Here is a 20,368-nt window from a genome sequence, read left to right on the forward strand (position 1 = left end):
GTTATGTAAATTTATTTGTGATCCATTCTCGGTAATTTGGTGGCAAATTGTAATAAACAAACTACAAATAAACCAGTTATGTCAAGAAATAAATCTAAAGTAAATAAAAAAAATTAATAATTCAAAACATATGCAAAAATGTAAAATGATCAACTAGAATTACGCAATCTTCAGTGATGATAACTTGTATCTTTATTTTACATTTTATTTCATTATTGTGTAATATTAACACTTAATACTATTGCTATTGTTCAAGTGATTAAGTGAAACAATGCAATATCTTTATCTGTCATGACCTTTTCTGAACATTTTCATTATTCAAGGCAAGCTTAAGCAGATTCAGCTTACCCCCTGTACACAATGCAGGACGAACAATAAAGGTTAAATGAAAAGAACAACCCTGAGAGTTTATATCCTCTTCACAGAGATGCATTATCACATTGCAGTTGCCTAAGAAATTAAGCCAAATTGTGGATATAATGGCTGAGGCTTGAGAGAACACAACGTGGGGGCCTGAGCGGGGGGTGGTGGGGGGGAGCGGATGAGTGATTCCTGGCACAGCCGGAGAGAAAACAGAGAAAGAAGGAGACAGAAAGAGTACAAGCAAGAGAAGGATAGCTACTGGTGCTTAGCTCCAATGAAAGCTCCTTCTTTGCGGACCAGAGATCAAAACTGAAGGGGCCGGTCCGGGTCTTCACCTGGGCCCTTTGTCATTGATAAGTCTGTCATCCCTGCTGATATTGGAGCAGTAATGGCAACCGATGATTAGCCCACTCCTGAGCCATTAACCACATTTCTTATCCCTCTGCTCATGCTCCGCAGGGGAAAGACACACAAAGAGAGCCTTTATAGCCCTTCAGCCTTAAACTCTGAGGCCGCGTCCACCTGACCTGAAAGGCATAACTGTTACGTCCCTTCGAAGAAGAAGTTCGGGACGAGATACATGTCAAAGGTCGTGCCGTGGTGCGACGCCAAATGAGCGGGTTCTGAGTGACCGGCTTGCTGAAAGAGCGCCACCAAGAAAATTACACAAAATTGTCTGTTTTGTCAACATTTCATCGCTAGATTTGCACAAGAAAAAAAAGGGCCCTCAGACAGCCAGAGAGATCGAGCTGCTCAGAATTTGACTGACAAACAAATCTGCTCATTATTTCGGTCTCTATTGCCCCTTAGTACGCCTCTTAACCAGCGATATTTAATATGATCTCTTTTTAATGATCTTTAAGTGGCTGAAATTACATCCCCTGAAAAAAAACATGTAAGGTTTGATGGAGGTATTCGAGTTATGGAACTTTGACTACAAAAAAAAAAAAAAGAGAAGAATGTATACATTGCCATCTGCTAATATTAACACCTTTAGTGAATATGAGCAGAGAAAGCTGTGAATGACCTTTATTGTTTACATTTTAGATCTCTTGTTAGAAATATTAACAAAGACAACAAAACCGACGGCACAGTGGCTCAGTGGTTAGCACTGTCACCTCACAGCAAGAAGGTTGCTGGTTCGAGTCCTGGCTGAGTCATTTGGCATTCTGTGTGGATTTTTGCATGTTCTCCCCATGTTGGTGTGGGTTTTCTACAGGTGATCCGGTTTCCCCCACAGTCTAAAACCGTGATATAGGTGAATTCAACCAACCAAATTGGCCATAATATGAGCAAACCAGTCTCACTCTGAAAGCGTACCTCTATATACGTTTCTAGAGGCCGCAAAATATGTCCCAGGAGCTACGTTTTTGCAGTTTTTGTTTTCCAAATCCACTAGAGGCCAATGTGTTTGCTTTTTGACCCACCCTCGCCCTTCCCTAAAGCCAACCAATAGTGTTTTAAAAAGCACAGATTGACCCATCCAACCAACTTCAGCAATTCATAAAAAGAAAAGCCCTCTTCTGATTTTTACCATGTTTTACCACATTCTCACCCTCTAATTAACTTTATTTAATTTTTTGGATTCTGTTTTCGTCTTACCTGCTTACTGGAACTGTTCTTCACCAGACTTGAACCCCGTCGTCGTGATCAACTCTTCTCTGCCTCTCAAGTCTACCAATGTACATGGTGAGCTAACTGGACAATCTGGTAACAGCCGGAAATCCGTACATACAGAGGTAAGTGGTCAGCTAGTAAACACGAAAAGGAACGGCGTCATACCGCCCCGTAGCGTTCATTTAATAAATTAAATGCTGTCATGTGTACTTCTGGCTACAGCTAGACAATTAAATTGCAGAAGTTAGTTGAGGCTTGCATTCAGAAAGTTTCCAAAATGTCAATCTAATGTCACCTTCAGTAGATGTACATCACAAAGTTTTTGAAAGGATTTAAAAGAAAAATAAAAATTAAATTCTCATCCAAAAACAAAATTAAGCAACTTCAGTTGTTTTTTCTTTATATATATTTTAATAAAAGCTTTAATAAAATTTTTTTTTTCCCACTACAGCTTTTGCTTTTAGTTACCCTTATGAAAAAGCAGTTAAAATGTACTTTAGGTGCTTAATTGAAATTTGCTTTATGTTGAATTTCATAGTATAAGTATACATAAGTATGCATTTACTTAAATGTCAGTGGTGTATATGTGTTCACTACAGTTTGTGTCTTTGGATGGATTGAAATGCAGATACCAAATTTTAAGTGCAGGACCCTATACTTGTCCACGTCACAATTTCTCTTCCCTCACAAAATAGTTCTGGTATTCTAAGAGTAAACCTTCAGTATACTCAAAAATTCACTGGAAGTACAAATTACAAACTTAATTGTGGACTACTGTACATATGAACTTAAACTTTACTTCTGTTATACTGTACTTTTAAATACTAAAAGTTGACTAATTTAGTCCCAACTGGTATTCAGGTAGTAAACTTACAAGTATACTACTATTACATAAAAAAGTTACCACATTAATATATTTTATACTTCAACATTACCTTTAGGTATGAATAAAATTAACTTAAAGTACAGATTTGTAAGGACAAGCAGGAGTCCCAAAATTAGTGGAGAGCGCTGTAACTGGCAAATCTGTTCAAAACGGTATTGGTAACTATTTTAACGTCAACACATGGTAATTCACCTCTAGCTGATTGTAGATGTTTATGTTCTCTAGATGTTTTCTTCAACTTTCATGGACCCTAAACCCTGTACAGAAAATAGTTGGCCGTGGTCTGGGTTAATCCTGTGAAAATATTTCTCCAAACGCCATTATGCCTCTCAGACACTGTCTGCTCCCAGGATTTAAACTTCCTGTTTGTAAAGGACGCAGCAGGAAGTGTCTTGACTCTTCACACACCTCTTCAGGGTGCTGACCACTCACATTAAATCATGTGTGCTGCCCATGATAAACGGCCTGGTATATGATGGCTTGCTTACTTCTGACATATGCGGCTTACTGTTTCAAATGTATGGGAGACCACTGGTAAAAGTGTTTCTATTTTGCTATTTTTTCTTTTTTATGTTTTTCAAAATCCTAAAACTGCACTTATTTAAAGATTTTAATTTTCAATCCAAAATTTCCAATGTCCTATACACGTATTTAATTGTTATTGATAGTGTTATTAGTAGTAGTCATGGGGTAGTATTTAATTTCATTGATTTGGTTTACTTATGGTTAGAAGTACGACCTTTAAATGTTGCTGTTGTCAATGTAATTGTATTTCTTAAAGCAAATGGTCAGTGCTTTCTGCTATCTTGGTTTCTGTGAACTACTTTCTGAACAAATTTAGTTGTTTGTGTTGTATATTCATGCTGTCTGCATTATCTGCAAGTCCCAAGCAAAACCTTGTTATTTTATTGATTCTATTCTATTGATTTTATAAGTTTAGTTTCACTCATGTTAATCTACACTCTAAAAAAGCTGAGCTATTCCAACCCACATTTAGGTAAATTATGGATAAAACAAAAAGTTAGGTTAAATATGGGCTATAAATTTAGTATCAATTTTAAAAATTAACCCAGTGTTATATGTTTTACATATTTTGACCATGGACCACAAAAATCATAAGTGTATTTAAAAAAAAATTGAGATTTATACATCATCTGAATGGTTAAAATAAGCTTTCTATAAATTAATAAATGATAATAAAAATTCCTTACGTTCATATAGCGCTTTTCTGGGCACTCAAATCACTTACACATTTTTGGGGGAATCTCCTCACTCACCACCATTGTGGACTACCATCTGATTGGTGGAGAGGAGAGAAATTGATGAAGCCAATTGTGATATGGGGATGGTTAGGAGGCCATGATGGACAGATGCCAGTGGGCAAATTTGGCCAGGATGCCAGGGTTAAACCCCTACTCTTTTTGAAGGACATCCTGGGATTTTAACGACCACAGAAAGTCAGGATATACATTAATGTAAAAACAGACTGACTTTGTGGTCCAGGGTCACATTTTACCTAGATTTGGTTGAAATAGCCCAGCCATTTATCGTGAGTTCCCTGCAGGCACAGGACGTCAAAATGACATCAGATTAACGTTGTACCCCAACGTCGTGGGGACGTTGATTTTTGTTTGGAAATAAAAATTGAGTTGATGTCAGAACCCAACGTCAGGCTGGCGTCAATGTCCAACCTAAAATTAACTAAATATTAACGTCTAATTATTTTACACCTTGATGTTGTGTGAAAGTTACCACTATCACATCTATCAGACATTGGATTTTGCTCACTTTCCAACACAACTTAAAATCAACCAAATATCAACGTAATTTGACTTTGTTATCGGACGTCAAATAACAGCTGGCTAGACATTGAATTTTGGTCACTTGATGTCATGACCTAAATCTAACCTAATATTAACATCTAATGATGTTGTGTGCCTGCTGCGTGCTACCATGTTGTATAGTGAAACATGGAGCACATACTGTTAAGATCAGTGATATCAGTTGTTAACTACAGCAGCTGTATACATGTATATGCTGCATGAAAAGTAAGGCAAACATATCTTTCATTAAGTTACAGAAAGATAGCAGCTCTTGATAAGTCCAGGTAAAGCTATAACATGAAATTATGGAAAAACAAAATTGTCTTTTTTTTAAATAAGCACCTGTGATCTCGCATGAAAGCCCCACATTATAGGCTCAGTCCGCCGTCAGGGGATAAAGAGTGTGCGAGAGGGGGGTTTTGTAGAGAGCGATAGCCTGCAGCAGTAATATCTGAGTCATGAAGGCTCAGACTGTACCTCTCATAACCCAGTCGACCTGTATGACCCATGGCTGAGATCCATAAGAGAGAACCGCTGGAGAGCCACAGCTGTGTAATCTAGGTTAACCTTTGCACATGACCAAGTTCACCTTTGACCTTTGGTGGTGTCATGGCATTTTAATGGGAGTGGGCTTTTTTTATAGAATATTTAGGTGTATTATTATCAAAATATAGTTGTATAGAAGTAATAAAACAGCATTAAAATGAATTGTTATTTAAAAATACACATTACAAAACAAAATGCCATTGTAATGCCATTATTTTCAAGTCATCTTGGAGATATTATATTATCAATATAATATTGTGATATCAATACAATTTCTCCAAGATGACTTGAATAGCTCTGTAGTATTTGGAAAAGAATTCATAATTTTACATTGATAGAGATGATGGATGGGGTGTATATCTGGGTAAAAAATAATAAATCAGTAGCATAATTACAAGTACACGAAAGCAAAAATACCCCAATGGGGTAAGTTAAATAATCAGATTTTTTCTTTGAAGTACTATATTTTGCTTACCCCATGCTCTGGCAGATTATTTAGCTTGTTTTAAAGAAAAACTCACTTAATTTTGACTTATTGTCTAGAAAATGCTTCTTGATGTGAGAATTTTTCAACTCAGGCTCATTCTGATTATGTACCCCTGGATACATTTCTGAAGAGAGCAAAGTATGTCCCAGGAGCAACTTTTTTTGCAGGTTTGGTTTACAAGAATCTGCCAGAGGCCATTGTATATGCTTTTTCAGATCTCAAATTTCTCTCAGGTGCCATTTGCGCCTGCTGTTCTCGCGTAAATCCACCAGAGGCCGCTGTTGTCTAACTGACCAATTTACTGACTGACCAATTCACCCCCACCCTACCTCTTTCCTAAATCCAACCAATAGTATTTTAAAAAGCACAGATTGACCAGCCCACCACTTTGCCTAACCCAACCGCAGTGTTTTGAAAAGCAATCCAGAAAACAAAAGCTCTCTGATTTTTACCCTGTTTTCAGATCTTAGTACATTCTCATCCTGTTATTTACTTTGTTTATTTTATTTTTTGGCTTCTGTTTTTGTCTTAACCTCTTTCTGGAAACGTTCTTCACTGGACTCGAACCTCGTCATTGCGGGCAACTCCACTCTGCATCTCAAGTCCGCCAACGTACGTGTCGAGCTAGCAGACAAACTGGTAACAGCGGAAAAGCGTCCACATGCAGTAAGTGGTCAGCTAGTGAGCTAGAAAAAAATGGCATCGTACTGCCCCGTAGCATTTGTTTTAAAGATAAAATGCAGCCATATGTACAGTAGCTCTGGCTACATAATTCACGATCTTCAGAAATGTATATAGTATACAAATATATAAGTGTTCAGAATGAATGTTGAAATTTTTAGCTATTTAAACCAAGAGTCAAGACAAAAAAAATATTTTTCCTGTGTTGTCATGAAAGCAACGTGTGAACTGCAGCAATTTTTACGGAAACTTCAAATGCCCATGAAGAATCCCCGAAAATCCCCATATATTTGCATTACAAACAGAATACTTAACTGCTTTCATTGATTCAACATGACTGATAATCACACGACTTTGCAATAGTCTTACAGAAGTATTTTGACTGAACTTATTAAATGAATTTTTAGTAAAACCATGTTATTATCATACATGGTATTTTATATGCAACATTTACTACTGTATTGCAGAATAATTTGATCAATGACATTTTTTACAGATCAAATTCAATTTTAAAACAAATTTTTGCACAACTCATCAGTAAACAACTCTCAAAAAGATTTTTGCTGCTTGCTTATTTAAAATAAGCTGATTTAACACAATTCTAGTTTTTTTTAGGTACAACTTAATTGTTTTGATTTACGTAAATTTGCAAAAACAATTGTTAACTTAATCAATGAATTACATTACATTTAGTCATTTAGCAGAGACATTTGTTCAAAGCAACCTAATCATTCTAAGATATGTCTTTAAAAACTGAAAGAAGACTGTTGACGATATTAACTAATTTTGCCTCTGAATAAACATAAACAAAAAACACTGATCACACACTTACCAAATCCGTAGAGACAGGGCAGTCAACACGAACTGGTACAGGGTCTTTTTTAAAAGAAGACGAGCGGCAAACACGAGTTTTAAACATTACCAGATGCGGAAAGCTCTCGGGTAAAAAAATGTTCCTTATAAATGTATTTTTGTCATGTGTTAGCAGACCACTGTAAACCACATGTAGTCCAGCTGTGCTCTCATAGCGGGGAATTGAAAATAAAACCTTCGTAGCAGCACTTTTTTAAACGCAACACTTATGGCCCATGTCTCCAAAAACAATTCTGCTGCTTTCACTTGTTTTAATTACGGTTGGCAGCACAACATGGCATCTCTGCCATCTGAACACTGTAACTTGTATCGAAGCTATATCATGCAAATTAATGAAATTGCACCTCATTAACAATAGAGAGCGCTGATTAGTTTGCACCAAGTCTTTCTCAAGAATTAATGCTGAAAGCTCAAAGACATCACGTTGTACCTGCTAGACATCCAATCTACAGGCTGGAATTCACAAAAGGATCCAATCGCCGTGACATAGCTTCAAATTTTCTTTTTAAAACGGAAGAATTAATTTGCTTGAAATATATGTGTCCTAATAGTGTTTTTAGCAATGTGGGACATATACAGTTGAAGTCAGGATTATTAGCCTCCCTTTGAATTTAAAATTTTTTTAAATTTGTTTTTATTTCACAAATTATGTTTAACAGAGCAAGGGAATTTTCACAGTATGCCTGATAATATTTTTTCTTCTGGAGAAAGTCTTATTTTTTATATATATATTTTTTTCAGCTAGAAAAAAAGCAGTTTTTATAAAAAAAAAAAAATCATTTTAAGGTAAAAATTATTAGCCCCATTATATTTTTTTCGCCATAATCTACAGAAAAAAACATTGTTATACATAACTTTCTTAATTACCCTGACTTGCCTAGTTCACCTAATTAAGTTAAGCCTTTAAATGTCACTTAAAGTATAGAACTGTCTTGAAAAAATATCTAGTAAAATATTTTTTGCTGTCATCATGGCAAAGATAAAGTAAATCAGTTATTAAAAATTTGTTATTAAAATGAGTTTTTATGTTTAAAACTGTTTAAAAAAAATCTCTCCCTTAAACAGAAATCGGGGAAAAAAGAAACAAGGGGGCCAAAAAATGTGTTTTGGTGTTCCGTGACCCTTTAAATATTACATTTCTTATGTTTTTTTTTTTCTTCACTAACTTGATTTCAAATGTTAAACAATTTATTAAATTGGCAGAAATTCATGCAGCAACCTTAAAACAATTCTTCAGTTGACAACAGATTTATAAATGGTTACAGTACAGCATATGGAAAGATGGTTGGCATGAGTTTCCCAATGCAGGCCATTTGTTATTTGACTAATGCATCAACAAGAACAAATAGCTAGAGTTCTAATCTAGAAATTTTAACTTTTTGAACGCAGCAGTCATTATCAGTCTGTAATGACGCCATATTTAACAGCTGGCCAATTAGCAGCTGAGAACACAAATGATGCAAACACTGAGCGTGACCCTGGGCTTCCTGTCTGAGGACGTACTGGGTTAAAACCACATTTTCAGGATATTTGTGATCATGTCATGTTGTTTGGCTCCACAACGCACACACACACACACACAAAATCTGCACTTGAGTAGAACGGCAAGCCTGCAGGTCCACCGCAGATTCCCAAGCCCTGCTGCTGTGGATTTTAGACGTCTGCCAAGCTAAGACAGCTAGCAGTTGACACCTCATAGAGCAAAGGGGGCAACCTGGTCCGACTGCTCCGCTTCACCTAATTACCTTCCGATTACGCTGACAAATTCTTTATTTCCGCTCCTAAATGGAGGCTCTGGCAACAGCTCTTCCTGTGGTGGTTAATGTTCCCGTAGTGAAAACAACCTACTCGTTCGTTTCGTTTTCCAATCTCTATAAACATAATCCTCAACACTGGCAAAATGGCCAGCGAGTAACACCTCACCTCCACCTCTGCCTCCACAAGATTGAAGGATTTCTGCGCGTGAGTGTGCGTTAAGTGGGAAAAAGAAAGGGTATTGTGCCTCCTACCAATGTGTTCCTTTCTCATCTGGATAGTTTCCTCATCACCTCCTTAAATCTTAAAGTGTTTGGCATAAAGCCTGAGTCAGTTCTCCTGAGGCTTTCCACTATGAGCACTCGGGGTCATTGGTGGCCGTAAATCTTCCCATTCTTTTGGTTTCTAAGTGGAATCTTTCACGTAAGTGTATGCGGGATACACATTTTTTTTTTTCTCCCGTTCTGGTTAATTGCTGGCGTTCTTCGAGATGCCAACGGATGAAATCATTTTTATGCCACTTTGAATATCTCAGTAAATATGTATGAATTTTATTTTATAACTATATAGCTCCCTTCGCATTAGGCTTGTCAGTCTCCCATAGGCTGTGATGTTTTAAGTCTTTAATAAAGAAAGCGCGCTGCCATTTAATTGGCTCCCTGAAGAAGGGACCTAAAGACGGAGAAAGCCACATTTGAAGAAGGTTCAGACAAACGGAGGGGAAATGTGATAATGAAAGGCCTTCAGAAGTGTGGAATATTTCCACGTGGCTGAGAAATGATGGTGGCGACTCTACAGATGTGGTAAGCACAATTCATCCAAGGGTCAGTTCAGCCTAAAATGAAACTTCTGTCATCATTTACTCACTCTCACGCCCTTCCAAATTCGGTTGTATATCTTCTGAACATACCTGGAGATCTTTGTAATCATCTTGGAGATGTCTGTCTCTCCTATTTTAAAGTCTGAGGCTTTCTCAAGCATTCTAGAGCTTGAGATAATTACACATTTTAGTCAAATTAACAGCTATTTTTAAATTTACTTTTTAATCCCAAATTTTGCAACAAATTAATTTACTTTTACCCACTATTTGTCTGTATTTTTCTCAAATGTGACAAAATAATAAAGCATTTTTTTAGAGTGTGCAAATAATTTAAGTGAATTATGAGGAAAACATGTCTTCCTAATTCTAGCGTTTGTATATTTGTGTTGTATTCTCCCATACAGAAAGCATGCAGGAACATTTATATGAAAATATAGCTAATACAGTATATTTGAACATATACATATGTGTAATTCCAATGGTTGAATAATGTAAATAGACAATTTTTTTTTTTTTATTAAATGTTGACAAAAATATACATGTAGCAATATATATATGACCCATTTTGGTAACACTTTAGAATAACTATCCGTTTTAACTAGTTAATAGTCCATTTATAAACTGTTAGTTAATGAGTTATAAATGACTTGTTAAATAATAGTTCATAGTTTGTTAATTATTTATAACTGTGCCTTATAGACAGCCAATAGATAACTTACAAGCTCTTAGTTAACAAGTTATAAATGACTTGATAACTGAATTTCAATGATTTATAACTTTACCTAATAAATTAATAATAGATTATGAACTAGCTGTTAGTAAATTACTTACTAAAGACTTGTTAAAGATCAGTTAACAGCTTATAAATGTTATTGGGACGTTATTCTAGTTCCAACTATTCTTCATTTATTAACTGTTAGTAAATGAGGAATAGTTGCAACTATAGAATAACGTCCCAATAACATAATGAAGCTAATAACTAACCTAACTAATATTTTAACTCACACTTTACAGAGCAGTTGTTCATATTTTGTTAGCCATCTACAAATACCAGTGAAACTTGTGTAGACCTTTTCTAATATACCACTATTTCATCGATATAAGTATTGCATATGGTATATTTGAAATGTACTTTTTCTACAAACATACTATAACCAATTAATGGAATTATTTACTTATTGTCATTTATTTATTCATTTATTTATTTATTTTGAAAGGGCATTATTGGAGGGGCATAAAAACTATAAAGAAAATGTGTTTTCATTTGGGTTTTGAAGTTTGGAACGGCATTAGTACCAGAAGGTGAGTCCCAGAAATGTCATTTTGGGTTAAAGTAACCCCATCATCCAATCCTCCCAGTGCTGTTTTAACCAATATGATATGTGAGTTGTTAAAGGCTCCTCATAAACCTAAGATGAACGCCAGTCTCTTGCTTTTAAATGAGGGCTTTTCTGGAGAACAAATGATGGCAGACGTTTTTGTTCGCACTTCATTCCAGAGCAATTCAATAAGCGACTTGACCGTGGCCCCGGCTAAAGCACAAAAAGTCTATCGATGTCCCTTTAGTTCCTCCCACTGATGTGGATCTCGACTCTGGTTTCCTAAATAAAACAGACGCATATCCGTGTGGACACAGCTGAGCCAGATATACATTCTTGGGCTTCGTATAAGGGAAAAAATACTGCAGGTACAGATCAATGCAGGTGGATGATGGCGATGTGGAAAGACTTGCACATACTTGACAGGAACACAGAGATCCTGGTACTTTTGCTTATTGCAGTGCATCTGAAAAGGTCTGGAAAGGTGAATGTGTGCTTGCCGTTCACTGCAGAACCACAAGGAGGCAAAGTTAAAGCAAAAAAAAAAAAAAAAAAAAAGTTAAATGAGATGCACTGATAAACAGACAGACAGAAAGATCTCTTCTGTGTTGATTTAAAATCTTCATGATTTATTTCTCTCCTTTAGAGAGGTCAAAGTAAAGCACACTTATTAATATATATAGAGCAAAGTTAGTGATGATTCAAGAGGTGCAGAAGTTCAAAACAATATTTACAAGTGGTTTGTGAGATTAAAAGCATAATTCAATTAGTCAGGGTCTTAGCCCCTCTTCGGGTCAAAGAGCAGATCGTCAGCGGAAGGATAGAGCGGATGTTTCTGCTGAATTTGGCTGATTTATAATCACTGATAATGATTTAGATCCAAAATCTGCTTCAATAGTATTCCTAAACAAACACTATCATTACTTATATTATATTATATTGTATGAAATTGCTATATATATTATGTCATTGGATTATTAAGTAAAGATCATCTTGAATGTTTTTTGTAAATTCCTTCTGTAAATATATAAAAACTTAAATTTTCATTATTGATATGCATTTTTAAGAACTTAATTTTGGACTCTAAAGGCGATTATCTTAATATTTGATTTTTTTAACCCTTAAAATTTCATATTTTCAAGTAGTTGCATATCAGTCCAATATTATTTTATCACAACAAACCATACAGTACATCAGTGGGAAGATTTTTTTGTTGTTGTATAAACCTTCATTTCCAAAACAGCCTTAGTTATGTTGTCCAAGGTCATATATTATATTATATTATATTATATTATATTATATTATATTATATTATATTATATTATATTATATTATATTATATTATATTATATTGCATGGCTATATTTGGTATATTTGTTTTTAAAAAAAAAAAAAAACAATTAATACCAAAGTCATTAGAATATTAAATAAATAAAAAAAAAAAAAAATATATATATATATATATATATATATATATATATATATATATATATATATATATATATATATATATATATATATATATATATTTAAATATTTTTTGTACATTTCTTTCTGTAAATATATCAAAACTTAAATTTTCATTAGCAATATGCATTGTTAAGAACTTAATTTAGACTTTAAAGGCAATTACCTTAATATTTAGATTTAGTTTTAACCTTTAAAATTTCATATTTTCATCACAACAAACCATACATCAGTGCGAAGCTTTTTTTGTTGTATAAACCTTCATCTCCAAAAACTGACCCTTATAGTTTTGTGGTCCAAGGTATTATATTATATTATATTATATTATATTATATTATATTATATTATATTATATTATATTATATTATATTATATTATATTATATGGCTATATTTAGTATATTAGTTTGACTTTTGTAGATTTTTTAAATACCAAAGTCATTGGAATATTAAGTAAAGATCATCTTAATTTTTTTAAGTAAATTTCTTTTGGTAAATATATCAAAACTTACATTTTAATTAGTAATATGCATTGTTAAAAACTTAATTTAGACATGAAAGGCGATTTTATTAGTATTTGGATATTTTTAATCCTTAAAATTCCATATTGCATCTCAACCAAATACATCAGTGGGAAGCTTTTGTTGTTGTTGTTGTTGTTGTTGTTGTTGTTGTTGTTGTTGTTGTTGTTGTTGTTGTTGTTGTAGTATAAACCTTCATCTCCAAAAACTGACCCTTATAGTTTTGTGGTCCAGGGTCATATATTATATTATATTATATTATATTATATTATATTATATTATATTATATTATATTATATTATATTATGCATTTATATAACATAATATACTATAAATAAGTAAACAGAAGTAGATTGTAATCGTTACTATTATGACACTAATATGTAAGTGTTTTGTTTTATTTATACATAAAATATAAAGTCATATGAATATAAATGTCATAAATAATAATACAACATAAACCAACTTTGATATCACATAATGTCATTTCTCCTGAATATATCAGATTCAATTAGATATCAGTCTCTAAAAGTAAATCGTTTTATATAACATTTATATTTACTTAAAAAAATTATACATACAGTATATGCTATACTTACAGCATCATTAAGAATAACAACACAATGTACATTGCATTGTATTGTGTATCTAAACACCATATTATTGTGAGTATTCTATATTACACAATGCAATCTGTTTAAGCTATATTTCATATGTGTTTTCACAGCTGTGGTTTACCATTTTGGACGACGATATAGATCAGTAAATGAGAAAAGTCACAGCTGCATGTGAAAGTGCTCTGGTTATATGAAGAAAAAAACAAGTCACCAAGAGTGAGAATTTATTGCATGCTGTGAGATGTCATGACAGGGCTGTAAAGGACATGCATAAATCAGCTGCAATCTGAGAAGTTGCTGTTTTTAACTGTTTTGGCGGAAAATATCATTGTCCACATGTAATTAGAGCATACTGTGACCTTCTCTCAGTGTGATGTTAAGTAATTGTAGGGATAAAAACGTGCCAGGAATAAAACAATCCACCCAGCATGATGACATAGAGGTGAACATGTGGCTTGTCTGACAGATTATTGGACAGATGAAATGCACAGTTTTGGATGAAATTGCCCATAAGATGGAAATCTCAGTATAGGCATCAGATTATGTCAGAGGACGACCTGTCAGAAAAGAGAACAATAACACAATGTAGTTGACATTCACAATAAAAATGTCAAAGAAAAAAAAGCTTTCATGACAGGACATTTGTTTTAGGACAGCCAGGGCAGTCAGCGCTGCAATATATGAATCACAGAGGCAGCATTTTAGACATGTATAAAAAGCAGCCAGGTTTGCAAGGCTAGTTTTATATTCGCTCAGATTGATCAGTGTTTCTTGTACACAGCGGAGAATTCATACATTTTTCTGGATTTGTTGAAGCGCCACCAAGATCAACAGTGTATCATAATGCTCCCTCAGTATCTCAGCTAACCTTCATTTTTAGCTAAGTAGAGTTAGCGTAGGCCTTTCAGTGCATCGCCTGCAGCTAGCCATGCTAAGCTCTTGTGTGTTTACACAGATGGCGTTCTGTCCTTTTCCATCGACTGCTCCTATAATTCCCAGCGTAACGACTTCCCCTAAATGAAGCCTTTGAAAAATTCCAAAAGCATCATGCACTTAGCATTTTAATAAGAGAATGGCTTGATTCGATACATATTGTCCAGCGTCTTGGTCCTCCCGGTCCAACTAAGACTGGATTTCCGAGCCTTTCGTTGCAAGCATCTGAGAATGTCTTTCTGAGAGAAGAGGACTTGAAGATAGCACTGAAAGATTTCCAGAAACACAAACCATATGTAAGTAGAGATCTCTTCAATGCCCAGTGTCTCCTGTTTGTTTTCATAAACTTCACAGTCAATGCACCCCTGAAACCTCGAGCCACGGTGAGTTTGTGTCAGGGTGTTATGTTCTCAGTGTTGTGCTTTGCTTTATTATACTGAGAAATATTACAGTGGTTTTGAAATAACTGTGCAGATGCTGTAATGGCATACTATTTTATGCAAACAAATATACAGGCATCTTTGTTTGGTATGCTTTGCAAGTATCTGGTTTGGCAACATTTTGCCTTTACAGTTGCTTTAAAGGAACTGGGCTCTATTTTATTGATCTAGGCGCAAAGTCTAAAGTGCATGTAACAAACGCATTAAGGGCATGTCCGAATCCACTTTTAGTAATTCAAGGACGCGTGGTCTAACAGGGTTGTGCTTATTCTTTTAATAAGTTATGGTGGAGTTTTGAGCATAGCATGCATTAAACTAATCAGTCTCATCTCCCATTCCCTTTAAGAGTCGGTTATGTGGTGCCATGGCGCATTTGCTGTTTACATGGCAGACTTTGTTAGTGGAAAAACTGAATGCTTCACTAGCGAGAAAACAGACCATCTGCAGTGCGAGAATAAAGAATGAGCCTGCTCCATTCAGTCTCTTTACTATCTCTTTACTTTTCTTTACTTCTTTATTTTTTGTGAATAAGGAAACTGTGTTTTACGCACTCTACTGAAGACATTCATTGGTCTATATGTTTATTTTGTTTGTCAAGCACAAAGATGTGTTTCAAAACTATTTCTAAATTCAGTTCTAATTTCCAACAAACTAATAAATGAACAATAACGAAGTGTGGTCAAAAAACTTTATATTTATATTGAGTTATATTCAAACACACGTCTTATTTTTGCCCATATGGTGATGTATACATCTCCAAAACCTGACAGGTGGACAAATCTAAACTTTTTTTTTTAATTAAAACAAATATAAATATGCATATAATTAATAATAATAATCATAACATTATTATTAGCAAATTATCATGAATAAACTAATAAAGTCCTGCCACGAGGGCGACACAGTCTTGCTGTCGCCTCACAGCAAGAAGGTTGCTTGTTCGAGCCTCGGCTGGGTCAGTTGGCATTTCTGTGTGGAGTTTGCATGTTCTCCCTGCGCTCGCGTGCGTTTCTCCGGGTGCTCCGGTTTTCCCCACAGTCCAGAAACAGGACCGGCAGGAACCGGCGGACGTGCAACAACTTTAACTATGAGGTAAACACAAAAACAAAACTTTCCATCCGGAGCTCCTTCACGGGACTCCACACTTGTAAACAACCGCTCGCGCCATTTGCGTGGCTCTCGGTCCCGCCCAGACTCATCAGCGCTACCAAGCCGACCAATCATAGAGCTTACGCTACGCGTCGTTGCGACGTGTAGTTACATTTTTTGAGAGGTGCACGGCCACGGCGAAGGGCTATGCATCAGTGCCGTAGCATACGCCGGCGTTTGATGCAGAAGTATAAATCAGCCTTTAAACTATTGAGATCTCTAATTCTTGAAGAAGCACATTTAGCTTAGCTTAGCATAAATCATTCAATCAGATTAGACCATTAGCGTTTCACTAAAAATAATTTTCCTATTTTAAACTTGACTCTTCTGCAACTACATCACAAAGACTGAAAGAAAATGAAAGTTGTTGTGTTCTAGGTTGACATGGCATAAAAATAAAAAAACTTTGATGCTGTACCATGGCTGCAGCAAGAGTAATAATATTACTCAGCATGTGAAAATAATCCGGAAATGTCTGTTGTTTTCAATCTAAAATGCCATTTTAAAAAAAGAAAACACTGTGAATGGCACTTTCATTCATTCTCTTTTGGCTTATTCATTGAATTATCTGGGGTCACCACAGCAGAATGAACCACCAATTATTCTGGCACATGTTCTATGCAGCAGAGTAAATGGCATTATAAAATCAATCACTAAATGAGATTTATAAAAAATATAATTAGCATCAGTTTTAACAAATAATTCAGCATTCATTAATTATAGACATTATGTATCTGCATTTATTAACAGTGCAGTAAAGTAAACTTTTTGAAGCATAACCTGACATTGAAAACAGAACATTTAAATAATAAGTGGTAGAAATAAATAAAGACTGCTTCTACGATTATAGATTTCAAGGGACAGACTGGAAAACAAGTTGTCACATAAGAGGAAAGCTAACGCTGAGAATATCGTTTTCTTATCAATTATTCAGAACGTCTCAGATGGGAAGGTGGTAACAAAGGGGAATCAATGTTGAGAAATTGCCAGTGAATCAATGCTGAAGAATCTTCTCCATGGCCTCACATTTTTGCCCCTGATCTGCGACAGCAGAAAAAATACCATGGTGCATTATTAATAAACTCTTTGCTTACCTATGATGCTCTCTCATGTGAATGGAAATAATCTTAATTTGCAGCCTTGAAAGGCTAAAGGGTCACATAACAATAATGTGGTAGTTTCTGTCTACAGGGAATTAAGAGAGACAACAGCGTGACATCCATAACAAGGCCTCTAAAACTTCTTAACAAATGAGCCTGTTTGGCTCCCGCCCAGACCCCCTCACAGTCTGTCATCTGTGTAATTTCAGCCCAATTTGTGTTATGCCCTTCAAATTAATCAGCATTGCAAAAACGTAAAGAGGGAACAGTGAAATGATCCGATTGTGAAAGAGGGAAAGAGAGAAGGCTGTCATCCTGGCTCTCAGGTAAATAATAAGGGATTAGGGTGCAGGTGAAAGAATTTTGAGTATGATGATGACAGATGATATGGACGGGGCAGAGGTGGCCTCTCACAGGGTAACACGACGGATACAAACACTACCCTGCTTTGCCTTAAACCTGTGAAATCTACCTGAGAACTATTTAATATTTATGATTAAATATTTAAAACTTTATGTTATTCTAAAATGTTATAATGATTAGCATTTATTTATAGAGACTAAATATACAGGAGGGATAATGATCCTAGATTCTAAATCCTAGCCTAGATCCTTTTACCATTAGTTTGCTATGAGGGAAGGATGTGCAAAAAGAAATCTCCACCCCCTCAATATTCTATGTCAGTTAGAAGTACATCAACATATTGAAATAAGAGTCTCAGCAACTTCCGGTTCATGCAGACTTAAACACAGACATGAACACAACCTTGATATATAATGAAGCAAAGATCGCAATCATTTAACAAAGTAAATCTATTTTGTAAATTGAATTTAAACCTTCTATATTCCTCTATGAACGACAACATATTGTCAGTCTACCTCCGGTTGATAATCCTTTATTTATGTCATGTGCACATTACATTCACCATCATTTTGTTTCCAAAACTTGCAGTATTATCAGGAATTTGAGGGCGAAACCTGGTTTATACTTCTGCGTCAAGTGACCGGCATAACTAACGGCGCATGCAATATGCGTAGCTGTGCATTTATACTTCTGCGTGCTGTTGCTGTTGGTCTGCATTAAAACTTCCAAAACGCTAGTTGGCAGTGAGGTGTTAATGTGTCTCTGTGTCGAGTTTCTCCGCCTTTGTTTTGTTCTTTCTGAACGCTTCCGGGATGTACAAGTGGCTCAAATTTGCTTATTTTGAGGCAGGAACCGGAGGACGTGCAACAACTTTAACCATGAGTTAAACACAGAACAAAACTTTCCATCAGGAGCTCCTTTGCGGGACTCCATACTTGTAAACAATCGCTCCATTTGGCTTGCGCTGCTCGCGCAGCTCTCGGTCCCGCCCAGACTCGTCAGCGCTACCAAGCCGACCAATAAATGAATCAGCCTTCACTGAGGCCAATTAGGAGCACTCACACTTGTCAAATGAACTGGGAAACGCGCCCAGCACAGTTCGGATAGCCTAGTGTGAGTGTGCCAAATCGGCCTCAGGCATGGTCCAGTTGGCTGGCCCTGGCCCGGTTGGAAGAGGTGTGCCAGAGCGCAATTCGGTTGGGCTGTAGTGTGAGTGCAAAGCACACCTGAGCACAAAACTGAAGATGCCACGTCATTTCTAAGGGACTTCCATTTTATATAAATTTATTAATCCTTCTTACTTTTCAACAAACATGAACTATCATAGATAGTCATTAAAGACTCTGCACGTCAGCTGCACCTTTAGCAAGCCTCCTAATACCTGCTGCACAAGGTCTTTTAAACCTTATGAGCGTCAAAAGTGGTGGATCTGTTCAGAAATTTTTGACAGTGTGTCACTGCATATCTAACGACTAAAAATAATACAAAACTATGTAACTAAAGTGAAGTCCACTGTGCTGAGTGAGAGCGCTTCTCCTCTGTTAAACTGAACATTTGCATCATCAATGACTTAAGCATGCTCCGGTTCGAAAGGCAAAATGCAGTGTGAGTGCAGGCCGTCGAGGAAGAGTGGAGGGGGACAAATGCGCTTTGGCACAGTTCAAGAAAACCGTGCCTAGTGAGAAGTGTGTAATGAACTTGAACTGTGCCCGGGCGCAATTGTCCCCCCTGCCCTCTACCCCTCAACCTGCACTCACACTGCATATTTACTTGCGTTATCGATGATGCAACTGTTCAGTTTTAAAGAGAAGCACTCTCGTTCAGTAGAATGGAGATTGCTTGTGTTATATTGTCGTATGGGTTGCAGTGACACAAAGTCCAATATTTTGCTGAACAGCTCCACCACTTTTGATGCTCGAAAGTCATTGTGCTACAGGAGGTTTGCTGAAGATGCAGCTAAAGTGCAGCGAGGGGTTTGCATATTTAGTCAACTATGACAGTTTGCCTTCATTAAAAAGTAAGAATGATTACTAAATCCATATGAAACCCTTAAAAGTGATGTTGCATCTTCAGTTTCATGCTCAGGCACGCTTTGCACTCAAGTGTACCACCTTTTCCAACCTGGCCAGGGGTGGCCAACTGAACCGAGTCAGGGTGTTTACTCTTGTCAAACAAACCGGTAAATGGGGTTAACCATGCCAGCGCACAGTTCAGATAGCATAGTGTGAGTACACCCTAAGTAGGTAGCATACTGAATTTAAATGTCATTTCAACAGTTCAAAAATAAAACATTTTGTGTGTAGTATGAATATAGGTAGTATAAATGAAATTTGATTGTTCACCATCTGTCATGTGACCTAGCTGCATTTTTGGCCTTCACTTACATTCATAAATCTCCTGCGGCCTCATGGGATAGTACACTGTTAAAAATGTAGTGTTCTACTTAAAAAAAAAAAAAATAGAATTGTGTTGCTTCAGCTCATTTTAAATAAATAGTGTGAACAAGCAGCAAAAATATATATTTTTGCAGTGTGAAGTGCCATATGGATGCACACTTCCGAATCTTGAAGGAAGAAGTAGATCAACCAGGTATCTCTCGCCTACTATTA

General features: G+C 35.9%; 1 long non-coding RNA gene across 4 annotated transcripts in view; it reads left to right on the forward strand.

The window, feature by feature from the left end:
- The window catches only part of LOC141375661 (uncharacterized), a 105,052-nt gene that overhangs the window by 14,930 nt on the left and 69,754 nt on the right, over window positions 1-20,368 (forward strand). For 3 of the 4 annotated variants that reach the window (XR_012384456.1, XR_012384455.1, XR_012384454.1), the window contains exon 5: window positions 1,993-2,102. This is a non-coding gene — a long non-coding RNA (uncharacterized lncRNA). Of the gene's footprint in view, window positions 1-1,992; window positions 2,103-3,091; window positions 4,563-20,368 lie in introns of those variants that run through there. The other variant, XR_012384453.1, reaches the window with a different exon arrangement.

The sequence above is a fragment of the Danio rerio genome, chromosome 8 (assembly GCF_049306965.1).
Source record: "Danio rerio strain Tuebingen ecotype United States chromosome 8, GRCz12tu, whole genome shotgun sequence".
Taxonomy (NCBI): Eukaryota; Metazoa; Chordata; class Actinopteri; order Cypriniformes; family Danionidae; genus Danio; species Danio rerio.